General features: G+C 48.0%; 1 pseudogene; it reads right to left on the bottom strand.

Moving 5' to 3' along the window:
* Nucleotides 1–10756: 10756 nt before the first annotated feature.
* LOC114694932 overlaps nucleotides 10757–15979 on the bottom strand; it is a 143669-nt pseudogene continuing 138446 nt past the window's right edge.

Below are 15979 nucleotides of genomic sequence, written 5' to 3'. Positions count from 1 at the left end.
AATAGATTTGGTCTTTTCTTAATGGTGTATTAGAGTTCTTGAATGTTATGTTTATGAGGTTTTATAGATTTAACATTTTCTTTGACTGAGTTATCTAAAGAAAGACATTCTTTCTTCCACTTGGTCCAATCTATTGGTGAGGCTATCCTCTGAGCATTTTATTTGACTTGCTGAATTTTTCATTTTGAGTTTTATTTCAGCTTGGCTTTTCTTCAAACATTCCGTTTCTTTATTAAATTCTATTTTTATAACTTGGATTGTTGTCATAATTTCATCCAACTGTTTTTGTCTTTACTGTCTTCACTTCAGAATTTATTCATACTTTCTTTCAACTTCTCAAATATATTATTACTATTTAAAAATTATTGTCTTATATGTTATACTAGACAGGGTTCTCTAAAGGAATATAACTGAGAGAATGAATGTACATATATTAAAATGATTTATTAGGGACTTATTAGAATGGCATACAGGCTGTGATCTGAGTAGTCCAACAATGGCTGTCTCCCAATGGAAAGGTCAAGAATCTGACAGCTGTTTAGTCTGAGAGACTGAATGTCTCAGCAGTCCCAACCTGGTGCTGGAGTCCAGAGCTGCTGGTCTTCAGTCCATGATGGACTCCCATGGAAGTGGGCTCTAGTGCCAGCAGAGGAATGCCTCAGCAACAGGATGGATGAACTTGCTGGTGAGAGTGAGTGAAAGTAGACAAGACGCTAAAGCTTCCTTTTTCCATGTTCTTTTAATTGGACTGTCACAGAAGGTGTGGTCTAGAGTTAGGGTGAGTCTTTTGAACTCAAACGATTCAATCAAGAGAGTCTTTGCCCAGCTGCTTGGGTTTTAACTGATCCTAGACGTAGTCAAGTTAACAACCAACAGTGGCCATCACACGTAGCATCTAAGTTGCTTTCCTAAGGAACATTTCTGTGGGAGTACTATTTTAAATAAATGCTGGTTATTCATGTTTGTATCATGTTTGTGATGGGACCTAGGCACCTGGAGTTAAGTTGCTGTTGGTGTTTCTTGCTTCTGGTCTTCCTTTGTTGGCTAGGTGTTTAGATCCGTGTGTGCTGTTACCTCAACTTATCAGATTGTAGACAGCTGAATGGGGCTTTGAGTTCAGTCTTGGGACAACTTGACATTGGTGTTCAAATGGGATGTGGGATCTTGACTCAGCTGGGGCTAAGTGTGGCTTCTGAGCCCAGGAGCACATCTGTAGTGTTAGAAGAGTCTCACAGCCAATCTTCAGGAGTCCTGGGAGGGATGTGCAGGGCAAGTCCTCAGGTAGCAAGGATAGGTAGAGTTGGCCACAGGAGTCTGGGGTCTGTACTTGGAGAGGAGGGGTGAGTGTATATGTGCATGTGTGTGAGTGCATGTGTGCATGTGTGTGAATGTGTGTGAGTGTAATACAATGTCTTTAGACAGACAGTGTGAGTGAGAGGAGTGCTTTTTGTTACCTCCTTTGGAAGCAGAATGACAAATGGCCCAGAATGTACCCTATCCTTTTTTTTTTTTTTCTAGTAGCATTAGGTCTAGAGGGATGTCTTGGTGGCATTTGCTTGGGATGTGTTAATTCTCAGCTTCTGAGAACATAATCTACAGAATGCATAATCTACTTCCATCCTTCCTGGTCCCCACTCTGCTCCTATATTGGGCTAACAGTGAATATGAGGCTGCATGGGGCATGTGAGGGTTCAGGGGGGAGATTTGGAGAGGCCAAGAGTTGATTCTGATATTGGGGAAGGCTCCCGGGACTTCCTGCCAGGTTGTTGGTCTCCTGAGAAGTGATGAGCAGAGGAAGAAAGACAGATGGGTCTGCGGATACCCCACTTGCTCTGGAGCACAGGCTCCGAGGGGCTCACTACTGGAGAGGCCTTTCTCATTAACATACAAGTCACAATAGAAGCAGTGACTCACTGTCATTGCAGTTGTGGGTGAGCCTCCTTTCTTGGGGGGCTTTTTTATAGGGGTGCTGCATTATATAGTTTCATGACATAGAACAAAGCCTCCAGTCTGCATGCCTGAGTTCATCCAGCCTTTCTTAATTGGTGATCACCCAAGATGAATGGCTTGGCTTTATAGGGCTTCACTTTCCTCCCTTGTGAAGTGGGATAGTGATATGCCGACATTCTACGGCATTGCTAGGATTTCATGAGTCAGTGAATACATAAACGCTGAGAAAGTGTTGGGTGGCTATAAAGTCACATCTAGAAATGTCAGTCATTTTCTTTTCTTTTTTAAAGATTTATTTATTATATATACAGTGTTCTGCCTGCATGTACACCTGCAGGCCAGAAGAGGGCACCAGATCTCATTACAGATGGTTGTGAGCCACCATGTGGGTGCTGGGAATTGAACTCAGGACCTCAGGAAGAACAGCCAGTGCTCTTAACCTCTGAGCCATCTCTCCAGCCCTGTCAGCCATTTTCATTGTCCATTCATTTGATCTCAAAACAGCTTGAAGTGATACTCAGATGAATGACTTAACTCCTCTATTGACTGAGGCACCAGAGTCCCCAGACAGTGAGCACTTGGCTTCAGGACATTTTACTTAACAGAAGGGTGCAGAAACCTGTGCCCCCCTGGGTCTCAGTGCCAGGCAAGCAAGATCCCTGCACGTGGGACAGAGAGGACTTCCAGTGTCTACTCACCCTGCCCTTGGCAATGCCTGTCCAGTGTCTTCCTCAGTCGTTCCCTTCCCCAGTTTTTGAGACAAGGTCTTCTACTGATCATGGAACTCACTGATTTGGCTAGGCTGCCTAGTGCTGGGGATCTCCTGCTGCTCAGTGCTAGGGTTACAGACACCAGCACGCCAGGCTTTTTACGCAGCTCCTGGATATCTGAACTCAGGTGTTGATGCTTGTTTGATGAGCCCTTTACCAGCTGATCCATCTTTCCAGCTCCCAGAGGTCAATGTCTATTCCCCTTAGTTTCTAATCTATGCTTTTTCCGCATTGCTAGGCTGATCCATTCACTTCCCCTCAAAACACCCCATGAACATAATTCGGGAGCCAAACTGACTCCCCTAATTTCCTTTATAAGTTAGCTCTTTGAGTGTTCCAGGGTTTCTTTTGGGGTTCCCACTGAGGCCACTCATTCCTGGTGTGACTGAGGATACCACGCCATTTAGGACCAGGGAACCTGATGCCTGATGCTGAGTTTTTTTTATCAGTAGGAAGCTTGTAGATTCAAGTAGATTCAAGGTAATGTGTTAAAGCTAACATTCAAAGGATGTATTAGCTCATGGGACGAAGTTTCCAGAGTTGGGGCAGTTCTGTGGTAGATAGTTCAGCAGCTCCATGACATCCCTGTCTCTGCAGTTTGTGGAACTGCTCCATCCCACTAGGTCCCCAGGGCCACATGCTACATCTGTCCTTCTGAACATGACACACAGACTGAGTGACGGCCAGTGAATGGGTATTTCTTGCCACTTCGTTTCAAATTAGCCTACGTTTCCCACTGGATGTTCTTTCCAGTCTTGCTGGGGAAGCGTGAGTCACACGTCCACCAAAGGACTGAGAAAGCTATGACCATCCTAGACCTACAGCCACAGACGTGAAGAATCAAGTCTCTCAGGCAGACCAGAGGAAAGATGTGTCTGCCTTGTGAGGAAGGTGTGGCGATGCAGACTCTCCACGGCCTGGTTAGTGACAGCGGAGGGGAGCCAAGCCACAGCATCTCCGTGGCAGGTCAGTACTTGTATTTTTTTCTACATGAGGCTCCTTGTATGTTCAGAACCCCTCAGAAGAAAGAGGAACAGGGGCCACACAAGGGAAAGAGATTTCTCTTTCCTTCCTGCAGGGTGGAAATAAAGAAGCGCACGGCCCTCTGGCCGCTGGCAGGCAGGCATCTTGTAAACACAAGGGAGGAGGGTTAAATTGAATCTGACACGAGGAAGACAGAGCTGAGCAAAGGGAAGACACCAGAGCCTCAGTGACATCACCCACCCAGACCTGCAACTGCCAGCTCTGACCCTCGGAGTCACATGCGAACTTCAGCCCTCGGAGTGAGCCTTACTGAAACAGGCATCCAGCCAGCGTTATGTTCTTTTACAAAGGAAGAAAGAACAAGGGTGAGTGAGAGCTGTCTTGGGTCCTTCACCCAGCTGAGTGACGGATGAAAAGAACACCAGTGTCCTGAGCCTGCCTCCACTTCCCATCCCCCACCCTGCCACTTCCATCTAATTCCCGCCTACCATCAGGGACTTTCCCCCTGTGATCCAAAGGTACTCAGAGTAGATCTGGGGAGGGTGGGGAGAAGGTGAAAGGTTTGCTAGTTAGTAGGGTCTGGCGGGGAAACCTAATTCCTTGACTTGGGGCTGGCTGCCATCTGGACACGGATATTATTACCCAGTCTTTTCTTTGTTTGGGCTCTGTAATGGGAACAATGGATTCCAGTGACTTGGGCAGTAACTGATGTTTTCTACTTAGGCGTGGGGGCGGGGGATGAGACTTAAAAAACAAAGGACAAGGGCCCCACTGAGAGGGAGGAAGCAGGATGGAGAAGAGGAGAACCCAGAGAGCCAAGGCCACAGGCACCTCTGAGGTTGATGGTAAGGGAAGGAATCCTGGCACGTCACAGCCATGGCGGTGTCCCAGCCACACCACTCCATCTCTGCAGCCTTTTATCTGATAGTCCTGCTGGATTTTGCTAGAAGAAGGCCTGTCTCAGGAGAGCCCGTCGATGATGATCACCCCAGCTTAGCTGAGCCCACAGGGATTGTTATGGCTGAAATGGTAGATTGGAAATGCCTGGCATTGCCTGGCTTTTATACTGTTGCCTTTACCTTCACTGATGGTAGGTAGCCCTGGGAGGGCCCGTTGGCTTTCCACGGCTGAGGCTGTCCTGGTGAGATCTATTCCCAAGGGATGACTGCCTTCCTGGTAGCCAGGCCACAAGTCCTTGAGTAGGGGTCTGGGTGGTCCATCTCTTTGTCCGCACTGCCCCCCCCCCACCGCCGCCACACCTGTCTTCACTGGCCACCCCTGATAGCTTCTCATCTTTAGATTCATCTCCTTTTGTTCATGGGAACCCTTCTCTACAGGGCTGACAGTCTTTATTGTAAACATTTTTCTAGGATTTCCAAGGATGTCACCTTTACCTCCCTTTTTTAATCCATGGTGATGCCATTCGTAGGCTGTTTGAACAGGAGACCGTCATACCACCTCAACTGATGCTTTCTGTCTGCAGTGAACTCAGGCAGTGTAGGAGACTTAACAACTATCAGCTAACTTAAAGCCTTAGGTCTATATCCCAGCTGCAGGACTAGGTTTACCAGGCTGGCCTCTGGAGATGGATACTTAAAGTGTTGTTGACTTAGAGCAGATGTGGGACCTGATGTGGTCTGTGATGCAGGTCAGATGCAAAAGAAGATTTATTTTGACCCATGTTTGGGAGACTTTCAGTCCATCCTAGAAGGGAAGGCATGACTGGGCAGCTCAGTTCATGTGGCCAGAGTTTGTGGTGGAAGCTGATCACATCAGGGTATCAGGAAGTAGGCCAGAGCTGTCCCAGGGATAAGCTGCCATCACTGTCCCATCTAGTATATTATTTCCAACAACCGGACCTCATCTCCTGGGGGTTCCAAAGCTTGGGAGCAAACATTCAAAATATAAGCCCGTGGAGGGACATTTCAGACTCAAACCATAACGATCCTTGTCTGTAACACATGCATATGCATGTATACACACACACACACACACACACACACACAGGTGTACAAACACATCTGTGCATATACGTACACATACATACACATACATGGACATAGTGACATACATCTCCTTTTCTGCTTCTTGTGTAAGACTATTGCAAAGCCAACACAGAAACAGCTATATAGACATACAGCAAAAGGCCAAAGTGTGTAGAGCTGTGAACAGCGCCACCCTCAGCTCTGTTGGTGGAAGCCATGCTTGATATACCATGGCTCTATCCCTGTAAGACAAGGGTAAAATGACAAGCATGTGACTTGTATAACGTGACTGCACCAATTTCCCCGCAGGTGGACCAGGTGCCTTTGTCCTTAGAAAAGTCATCTTGAGACCCTCCTCTGCTTGCTCTGCTGGGGTTCTTCTCTGACCTGTTTGCCTTGGTCCTCTCCTTCTCCCACCCAGAGTGTCCTGGGAATCATGGCAGTGTGTAACCCTGGGTGTGACCAGTCTGGGATGGCAGTTCTCTTCTGTCCCAACCCTGGGCTCAGGGTTGCCTGGGCAGGGCTTTGAGCAGCAAAATTGTTCTGGGATTGGCTCACAGCTGGATGGAGCTGGTGTGAGTGCTAGTGAGTGCCTAGAGAGATCCCTGTCTTCACTGGGATCAAACCAAGATTCAGCAAATGTTTTTGGAGTATCTTAATGTGCCAGCCCTATTCTAGAATCATGGAGATACAATGAATAATACAGACTGAAATATCTGTTCTCATGGGAGTCAGACACTGGTTCAAGGTTTAAAGCATAAAATAAATAAACCAGGTGATATATATTGTTGCTAGATGGCAACAGCCATGCAGAGAAAAACCAAGCAGGTAAGGGGACTAGAGAGGACCAGAGATAGAGAGAAGGAAGGATGTGGTGCTCTAAATAGGAAAGGGTCTAGTGTGATGGGAGGCTGGTAAAGGGAGAGAGAGTCTTGTAGCATCTTGGGAGGTGGAATGGGGCGGGGGTGGGGGGGAATCAGTCATCCTCAAGGGAGCCCAGCAAATTCTGTGAGGTAGACCTTGGACTGACAGGGTTGCAGTAAGGCAAGGAGGCTTGAGCTAGAGCAGGGAGGTGGGGATGAGGAGAGTGGTAGGTAGGAGAGCAGAGGGGCAACAGGGGCCATGAGTGGAACACCAAACAAGGCCTGGTGGGGCTCTGAGCTAAGTGGCATGACCTGACTTGAGTTTAAAAGGACCCTTCAGACTGGTGGGGCTCTAGGAAGCCAATGAGAGCGAGGAGAGGAGAGAGCATCTCTGTGAAGTCCTCAGCTTGGGGCCAGGCTACAGCAGTAGAAAGGGCGGATCCATTGGCTTGGAGCATCTTGAAGGGATATTGGCACAATTTATAACAAATGAGGAGATTGGACCAGAGTGTGGTTCGGACTGAAAAATAATGATCTATTTGACAGTGCCCAGATAGTGGCAGACAGGCCTGGGAGAGACTGGAAGAAACCGGCTTCTGGGCCTAGCCTTTGCCCTTTCCCTGTGGGGTGTGCCTGTGTGTTAGTCAGACTGTTTCTGCTGTGACAGAACACCCTACAGAACCAATGTAAAGGGAGGAAGAGTTATTTCCCTCATAGCCTCAGACATTTTGTTCCAGCGTGGTGAGGCCAGTGAGGCGGAGTCCAGCAGCTCACCCGATGGCAGCCAGCAAGCAGGGAGAGGCCAAATGCATTCACTAGCTGGCTGTCCCTGTTTTTCTCTTCTATTCCACTGGGTTCCCCTGTGCCTCCTACAGGGCAGGTCTTCCTGATCAGTTACTCTTAGTCTCTGGAAACACTCAGGCAGACACTCCCAGACATGCGTCTTTCTCTTTCGATTACTGCCTTTTCTAATGAGTACCTCTTAATTCAATCAAGTCAACAATTAAGATGAACCACCACAGCCCACCGGCTCAAGGCTGTGTGCTCTTTTTTTGTGAGTGTGTACTTCTGTGTTTGGGCGTGTGCCTGTGTGAGTGTGCTCTTCTATCTGTGGGTGCACTTGGGCAGGGTGAGTCTACCTGAGCTATTGGAAGGGATCTGCTTTCTGTGCTCTGCCTTTGGAGGCAGAACTAGTACATACTTGGTGCCTCCCTTCTAGCCTGCATATGCCTCCCCACCCTTCCTTAACCCTCTCCCCCTCCCTCACTGGTCCAGGCCCCAGCTAATCTGGTTTTCATGAAGCAGCCCTTCCCCCATCTGCTCTTGCTATAGAAAGGAAAGATTGAGCCCTCGGGGCTTCATTCTGCCTCTTCTCTTTTTACGGATAATTCTCTCAGCCCGAATCCCAGCTGACCAGCTCTGTGACTGGGCATCCCTCTGTAGCTTGGAGATGGGATAGAGACAGGCTGGGATGGCAGCTGGGGTGGGCAGGAGAGGAGACGTAACCAAGACAGAGGTAGAAAGAGTAACTCGATGACATGTTTTTGTGTGTTTCCAGGATGAGGTGGATGCCTAAGCCGCTCGACAGAAGGGGTGTCCATAAAAATACTGAACCCACTCTGACCATCCTGAGTGCTCCCGGGGCTTCTCCTGTCCTGGCCCTGGCCAGCTCTGCTGCCAGGCTTACAGGTACTTCCTGAGGTGAGAGATCTCAGATGCGCTACCCAGAAATTTATGCAGGCCTCTGGAAGCCTCCTTCATGTGCTAGCATAAATGTTGTCTTGGGATCCTGGCTGCACAGAGGGGAAAGCCCATGTTAGGAACACCCCCCTTCCCCTGCCACTCATGTGTTTACCCCAAATCAGTGCTTCCTAACTCATTAGAATCCTTTAGAGAGTTTTAAAACTTCATTTTAGGGAAGTGGACTGATACCTCAGTTGGTAAGGCTCTTGCCACCAAATTTGAGGATCTTGAGTTCAGTTCTTCAGCACCCATGTTAATGAGACGAACAGCAGAATCCTTGTGCAGTGGTGTGTGCCTGTAACTCCAGTAGTGAACGACAGAAACGGGCAGATCCATGGGCTCACGGGCCAGACAGCCATTGGGTGGTTTCTAGGTTCAGTGAGATCCTCTGGAGAGAGGCAGAAGTCATCAACCTTGACCACTGGCCTCCCCCGTCCCTGAGGACACACACGGACACACATACACTTACATGTACTCTCACCCACAAAGTTAAAAAATTAATATGAAAAATATTAAATACTAAAAATGAAATATCCCCACTTGGACGTTAGTACGCATCCATCGCTAGCTACTTTCACTAGTGACAAAAGGGTCCCAGGGGATTTGAGACCACGCTGGCAGATCTGAATTAGACTTCTGTCATGACTGAAGCAAGTCACTACTGTGTTGGTGGCTTAAAAACTTTATTTCTCATAGATCTGGGGGCAGAAGTCTGCAATCAACCTCGTTGAGCTGAAATCTGGGTTCACAGGACTGATTTTTTTTTTTTTTTCTGGAGGATGGAGGAAAGAAACCATTCTTTACTGCTCACTTTTTTTTTTCCCTTGGCACATGGACACACCATTCCAGTTTCTGTCCCCGATTTCACGTCTTCCAACTTTCTGTCTCCTGTCTGTGACAGTTATCCTGAGCCTTCTCTATAGGACACACAGGTTGTACTTCAAGGCCACCCAGCACCCTCTTTATCTCTCTCTTTATCTCAAGATAATTTAATCACATCTGCAAAGACTCCTTTTGCCCAAAATAACATTGAGGAGCTCTAGGGCTTGGGCCTTGATATCATTTCCACACTTTGGGAGGGGAAATGACTCAGGGAGAAGGCTTTTTGGGGGAGGAGCCAGAAGGTACAAGGCCCTGCCTGGAAAGTCTATGAACCTTTTCTTCCCATGACCCTCCAACACTGCAAAGACAACAGTTGGCTCTCCTTGCCATGTTGGGCCTGCCCAGTGTCTTGGTTCCTTCTTTAGAGGATATGCCCACCCCAGGTGGTGGACTCCCCCAGTCAGGCTGATAGTCTCTGGCCTCTGGCATTTCACAGGCTGCTCTTGTACCCACCAAGCATGTTCTGGGGGTACAGCTGATCCCTGGGAACATGGTGATGTGAGAAAGGCAGGTCTTGGGTGATGCTGTCTCTACCTTCTCCACTCATTCTTCAGTAGCTACCAGCTCTATCTGTGTGTGCCAGTCCTTTTCCTGGTACTTGGGATAGAGTGTTGGATGGGCGAGAGCTGGTCTGTGTTGCCCAGAGCTTGTGTTCAGAAGGGGAAGGGAAAGGATAAAAGGGAGAACAGACAAATGAGTGAGACCATTTCAGACAATGGGAGTGCCAGGATCACAAAACAGGCAGGGATGGGCAATTAGCCTGGTGAGTTTACACAGGCAGGGATCTCCCAACTTAAGTGAGTCAGAATGACAAGGAGCCAATCGAAGGATAGCACATTCAGGAAATGGAAGTAGCAGAAAGCAAGGCCCCAGGAGTGAAGAACCCATGAGTCACTGGGACACATATGAGAAGGTTGTGGCATAGAGCGACACTGGAGACAGAATAAGGCCAGCTCCTGTAGAACACTGAGAGTCAGGTCAGGATATGGGCTTTAATCTGAAGGAGCCAGAGAGGGGTCTCAGCCCGGGCTCACCCCAGGGAGGCTGACCACAGGTGCCCATATCAGGAGTCAATAGAAGCATGAGTCTGGCTCTTTGGGTCCTGACGACAACCACTGGAAGTCACAGACACAACTGAAGTCAGTAAAGATGGGATGAACAAGCTGACTGAAGGAGTGTGGCTGAAGATGAATCAAGAGAGCTGAGGTGGCTCTCACAGAGACCAGCGAAGAGCAGGTGCCAACAGATGCAGAGGAGAGGCCATGTGTGGGGAGGCCAGTGAAGGAAGGGCACAGGGAGCTCAATGTCAGGCTGTCCCTTTTCCCTGCAAGGAGGGCTAATTCCTTACAGATGAGATAGAAGCAAGTCTCCATGTGTCTTTTTTTTTTTATTTATAAATCTTTTTTTTTTTTTTTTTGGTTTTTCGAGACAGGGTTTCTCTGTGTAGCTTTGCGCCTTTCCTGGAACTCACTTGGTAGCCCAGGCTGGCCTCGAACTCACAGAGATCCGCCTGGCTCTGCCTCCCGAGTGCTGGGATTAAAGGCGTGCGCCACCACCGCCCGGCTTATTTATAAATCTTACACAGCCTTACATTTCAATTTTTTCTTTAAAAGGAGTGAGTTGTGTACAGGGGGGTTAAATGCTTTATAGACAAGAAAAAAAAAACTGTGCTAGAATCAACTTATTCATCATTATCATCTTCTTCTTTATCTTCATCTTCCTCTTCTTCCTCCTCTTCCTCATCCTCTTCATCCTCCTCCTCTTCCTTCTTTTTCTTGCTCTTTTCAGCCTTGACGACCCTCTTCTTCGCTGCATCGTGTTTTCCTTCAGCTCTGTGGGCAGCGATGTCCTTCTCGTGCTTCTTCAGCTCGGCAGCCTTCTTCTCGTAGGGCTGCTTGTCATCCACAGCGGTGTTGTTCTACATCTCCCCCAGCTTCTTAGCCACGTCCCCGATGGACAAGCCGGGGTGCTCTCCTTTGATTTTGGGGCGATACTCAGAACAGAACAAGAAGGCCAAAGGAGGCCTCTTGGGTGCATTAGGGTCCTTGAATTTCTTTTTGGTCTCCCCTTTGGGAGGGGGTTGTAGGTTTTCATTTCTTTCTCATAACAAGCCTTGTCAGCCTTTGTCATGTCTTCAGATTTCCCCTTTCTTTAGCAGACCTGGTCTTCCACCTTTCTGAGCGCTTCTTCGAGAACTCTGAGAAGTTGACAGAAGCATCCGGGTTCTTCTTCTTGTGTTCCTCCTGGTGAGTTTGCACAAAGAAAGCATTTGAGGACATTTTGCCTCTTGGCTTCTTAGGATCTCCTTTGCCCAGTGTACTGCAATGGCCGTGAGAGCGGGAGCCAGACGCAGCCTCGTCTCCATGTGCCTTAATTAGTGTTCTTTTGCTGTGAAGAGACACCATGACCATGGCAGCTCTTATAAAGGAAACATTTAATTGGGACTTGCTTACAGTTTCAGAGGTTTAGTCCACTATCATTATGGTGGAAAGCATGGCAGCGTGCAGGTAGACATGGTGCTGGAGAGGTAGCTGAGAGTTCTGCATCTTAATCCACAGTCAACAGGAAGTGAACTGTCACACAGTATGCATAGCTTGAGCATATATGAGACCTCAGAGCCACCCCCACGGTGACACACTTCCTCCAACAAGACTACACCTACTCCAACAAGGCCATACCTCCTAATAGTGCCACTCCCAATGGGCCAAACATTCAAACACACGAGTCTATGGGGGCCATTCCTATTCAAACCACCACAGCAGGAATGAGAGTTTTGAGCTCCAGGAGATGAAGGCCATGAAGGCTTTTCCTTGCTGTGTCGTTGGGTCTTTGTGGTGTGAACTTATAACCCTTCCGAGGCTAGCCTGGTGGAGAGAGAGAGACAGAAGTCTGTGTATGATTGGTGGGTTAGTCAGGGTTCTCTAAAGGAACTGAACTGATAGAATGAAAAAAAAAAAAGACTTAAAGGGCATTTATTAGATTGGCTTACAGAATATTGCTTGCGTAGTCCAACCATGGCTGTTTCACACTGGAGAGGCAGAGAATCTGGTAGTTGCTCAGTCTGTGAGGCCGGATGTCTCAGCAGTCCCAATCTGATGCTGAAAGCGTGGGGATTCGCAGAGAACTGCTGGTCTTCAATCTGTGTAGAAATTCTGAGAAAGTTGGTTGTAACATCTGTAGAGTGCTGCAACAGCAGCCTGGATGAACTTGCCAGTGAGAATAAGGGCAAGCAGGCAAAAAGCAAAGTTTCCCTCCCCTATGTCTTTTTATCTGCATTGTTACTAGAAGGTGCTACTCACATTCAGGTGAGTCTTCCCACCTCAAATAATCTGATCACTGTAGCAGGCTTTCTTGGACTGCCAGCCCCCAAATCATGACACAGAGACTTATTATTAATTATGAATGCTCAGCCTTAGCTTAGGCTTGTTTCTAGCTAGCTTTTTTAATACTTAAATTAACCCATTTCTATTCATCTATATGCTGCCCCAAGGCTCATTTGCCTCATCTATGTACTGTGCATCCTGTTTTCCCGCTTCTTCCGTGTCTTTCTGTCTGGCCCCTGACTGGCTGGCCCTTGGCTGGCTGGCTATCCTTTTCTCTCTTCCCACCAGCCCCACCTATCCCTCCTCTGCCTGGTTATGGGCCATTCAGATTTTTATTAGACTAATCTGGTACCTTAGTCAGGCAAGGTGAAACAGCAACCCATCTTTACATAGTTAAACAAATATCCCTTTCCATAGCACATCACAGGAGCACCCAGTGGCTTGTGTTTCAGTAGATTCCAGATGCAGCCAAGTTGGCAACTGAGATTAACCACCACAGTTGTCAAGCAACAGATCATCATGCCTTGCTTATAATTTTTTTTTTCAAGACAGGGTTTATCTTCTCTATGTAGCTTTGGAACCTGTCCTGGAAGTCACTCTGTAGACCAGACTGGCCTTGAATTCATAGAGAGCTGCCTGCCTCTGCCTCCTGAGTGCCGGGATTAAAGGTGTGCACCACCACCTAGCTAGCCTTGTTGATAATTTTGGACTTAGCCTCAGCCAGTGACAGGCTGTTAAGAACAGGTCTTGTGCTCAGCACAGGGCTCCTCTCATTTTGTAGTGCTCATAATGCTTCTATGTGAACACCTGCTTTGTTTCAAGCTCCTGGCAAGGCCAGGACCTAACAACTCAAACACCTGTTTCCCAACTAAACCTCCCACATTGCCGATAGGACACTTGAAAACTCAATGTCAAAGTAAAAATTAATATTTCCATAGTGAAGATTGAGTCATTTTAATCCCTTGGTTAGTGGTGTGCCTAACTTGGAGGAAGGATACCGGACTAGAGACTCAGAAGGCCTTTCAGTCTGAGAAGGCTGTGGTCTATGGCACACTCTTGGTGAAAATGATTGAAGGTGATGAGATGGACATCCATAAGTGTAGTACAGGGGTTCCTATTCAGCAGGGTCAGCCACTGCTGAATCAACAGAGTAGTGTCAACATGACTGTTGGCCAACACATGGACCGGCCTCCCTTGGGTGAGCTGACCATCTCTACCTTCTTCCCTGAAACAAATATCAAGGCCTTTGGGGAGTCACTTCAGACTCAGCTCAGCCTGGCTCCAGCCTGCTTTGCTGTGAGCTGTTACCACCCCCTTCTCCCACACCTTCTCCCATCTCCTCCCTCAGCATCCCTGCCCTTTATCATTTGGATCTGAAAGTAACCCCCGAAGGCTATGAGGCTGGCCTTTCAGTCTGTGATACTATTTGGGAGGAGGTGGTACCTTCAGGAGGGGTGGGGCCCTTGACTCTTCCTCTCTGCCTCTCGAGTGCCACGAGGTGAGCAGACCTCCACTGTGCCTGCTGTCCTGGTGACCTCCTTCACCACAAGCCTGGGGTGATGAGGCTGAATAGACGGGAGTCTCTGAGGCTAGGAGACAAAATAGGTTCCACAGCAATGGAAAACTAACTAGTACCCTGTTCCCAACTGTCTTAGTGTTCTATTGCTGTTGAGAGACACCAGGACCAAGGCAACTCTTATAAAGGAAAGTATTTAATTGGACCTGGCTTAACGTTTCAGAGGTTTTAGTCCATTGTCATCATGACGAGGAACATGGCAGCACACTGGTAGACTAGCGCTGAAGAGCAGCTGAGAGTTCTACATCTGGATCCACAGGCAGCAGGAGAGAGAGACACTGGGCCTGGCCTCAGCTTTGAAACCCCAAAGCCCACCCCCAGTGACACACTTCTAACAAGGCCACACCTACTCCAATAAGGCCACACCTCCTAATCCCTCTTAAACAGTGCCATTCCCTGATGACCAAGCATTCAAATCTGTGAGCCAGTGGGGGCCGTTCTTATTCCAACCACCACACTAACTATTCCCCATGCTGCTTGCCTGTCATCTAGTCCCTAGCATGCCTTCCCTGACCACCTCCTTGGTGACCATCGGCCTCCACATACAACACTCCTCACTGGCAGGAAAACACACGCACCCCCATGCTATGACCCCTCCCCTCCCCACTACGGCCTCCATGCTTCAGTTCCAAGTGGCCTGTTTTACACAACACTACTGTTACCATCCCCTCCCTGGGGTCTGAACTTTCTGTGCTCTCACCGCTGGGACCCAGGTCTACACAGACCTCTCCCTCTTGGCTCTTCTCTCTTGGGCTTCACCTTCCAAGAAAGTGGTCCCAGTAACACCCAACCCTTCTGTCCACTCACTCTCTGTACCTTCCAGTTGCCTGTACCGGTGCTGTACGGCAATGGTTTTGTGTCCCATTGACTGCTTCCTGCGTGACGCCTGTCAGAGACAGAATTGTGTCCTTCCAACATTTATGTACTGAAGCTTGACCTCAATGTGACTGTATCTAGTCCACTTTCCACACGCGCAGATGTAGATTCTATATTCATGGATTCACCACCGAGGGACTGAAAATACTGGAGGAAGGTTTGATTTCTTTTCCCTCATGTAATTAAGCTTGCAATGGCCATGTCTGTACTGGACATGGCCAGATTCGTTGTGTGTTTTGAAATGAGGTGTTGCCATATAGCCCTGGCTGGCTGGAACTCACTAAGAAGGGAAGGTATGCCTTGGACTCCCAGTGAACCTCCTGCCTCTGCTTTCTGAGCACTGGGGTATTTAAAGCATGTGACCGTATGCTCAGCTTTAGACTCTTTTGGGGTTATCGTTCTCTAGACAAGATATCATAATGGCCCTTCATGCAGAATTTGCAGTGTATTTGATATTATCAGCACTCTAGAGATGAGTTAAAGCACACAGGATGGTGAGCACAGGTTCTATGCAAATACTACACCATCTTACAGAAGGACTTGAGCATCCTTGGAGTTCAGTATCTGAGGCGGATGCTGGAACTGATCCATCATGGGCACTGAAGAAAGACTAAGAGTCAGGCATTTTAGAAGGCGATTAAAGGTTAAATGAGGTCCTAAGGCTGGAGTTCAAGCACACTAGGATCACAAATATTCTAACAAGACGAAGACAGACAACTCTAGCATGAATGTAAAGACATAGCAAGAAGTGGCCGGCTACAAGGCAAGAGGAGGCCTCACCAGCACCTCCCTGTGTCTGCATCTTTACTTCCAACTTCCAGGTCTGTGAGAAAATAACATCTGCTATTTAAGCCATACAATGGGAGGCATTTGGTCACAGCCGTACAGGCTGATCCAGACCTCATCTTTTAATGCTGAGACTGACCTGCTTGGTAACCTGTGCTACCAGGGCCATGCTGTTATTGTGCTTTACAATTCGGATTGACTTGGAACAGAGACACAGAAAGGTAATCAAGGCAGAAGAATG

This window comes from Peromyscus leucopus, chromosome 19, assembly GCF_004664715.2.
Source record: "Peromyscus leucopus breed LL Stock chromosome 19, UCI_PerLeu_2.1, whole genome shotgun sequence".
In the NCBI taxonomy this organism is placed as follows: Eukaryota; Metazoa; Chordata; class Mammalia; order Rodentia; family Cricetidae; genus Peromyscus; species Peromyscus leucopus.
The sequence above is the reverse complement of the archived record's forward strand: the minus strand, read 5'-3'. Positions and strand labels throughout refer to the sequence as shown.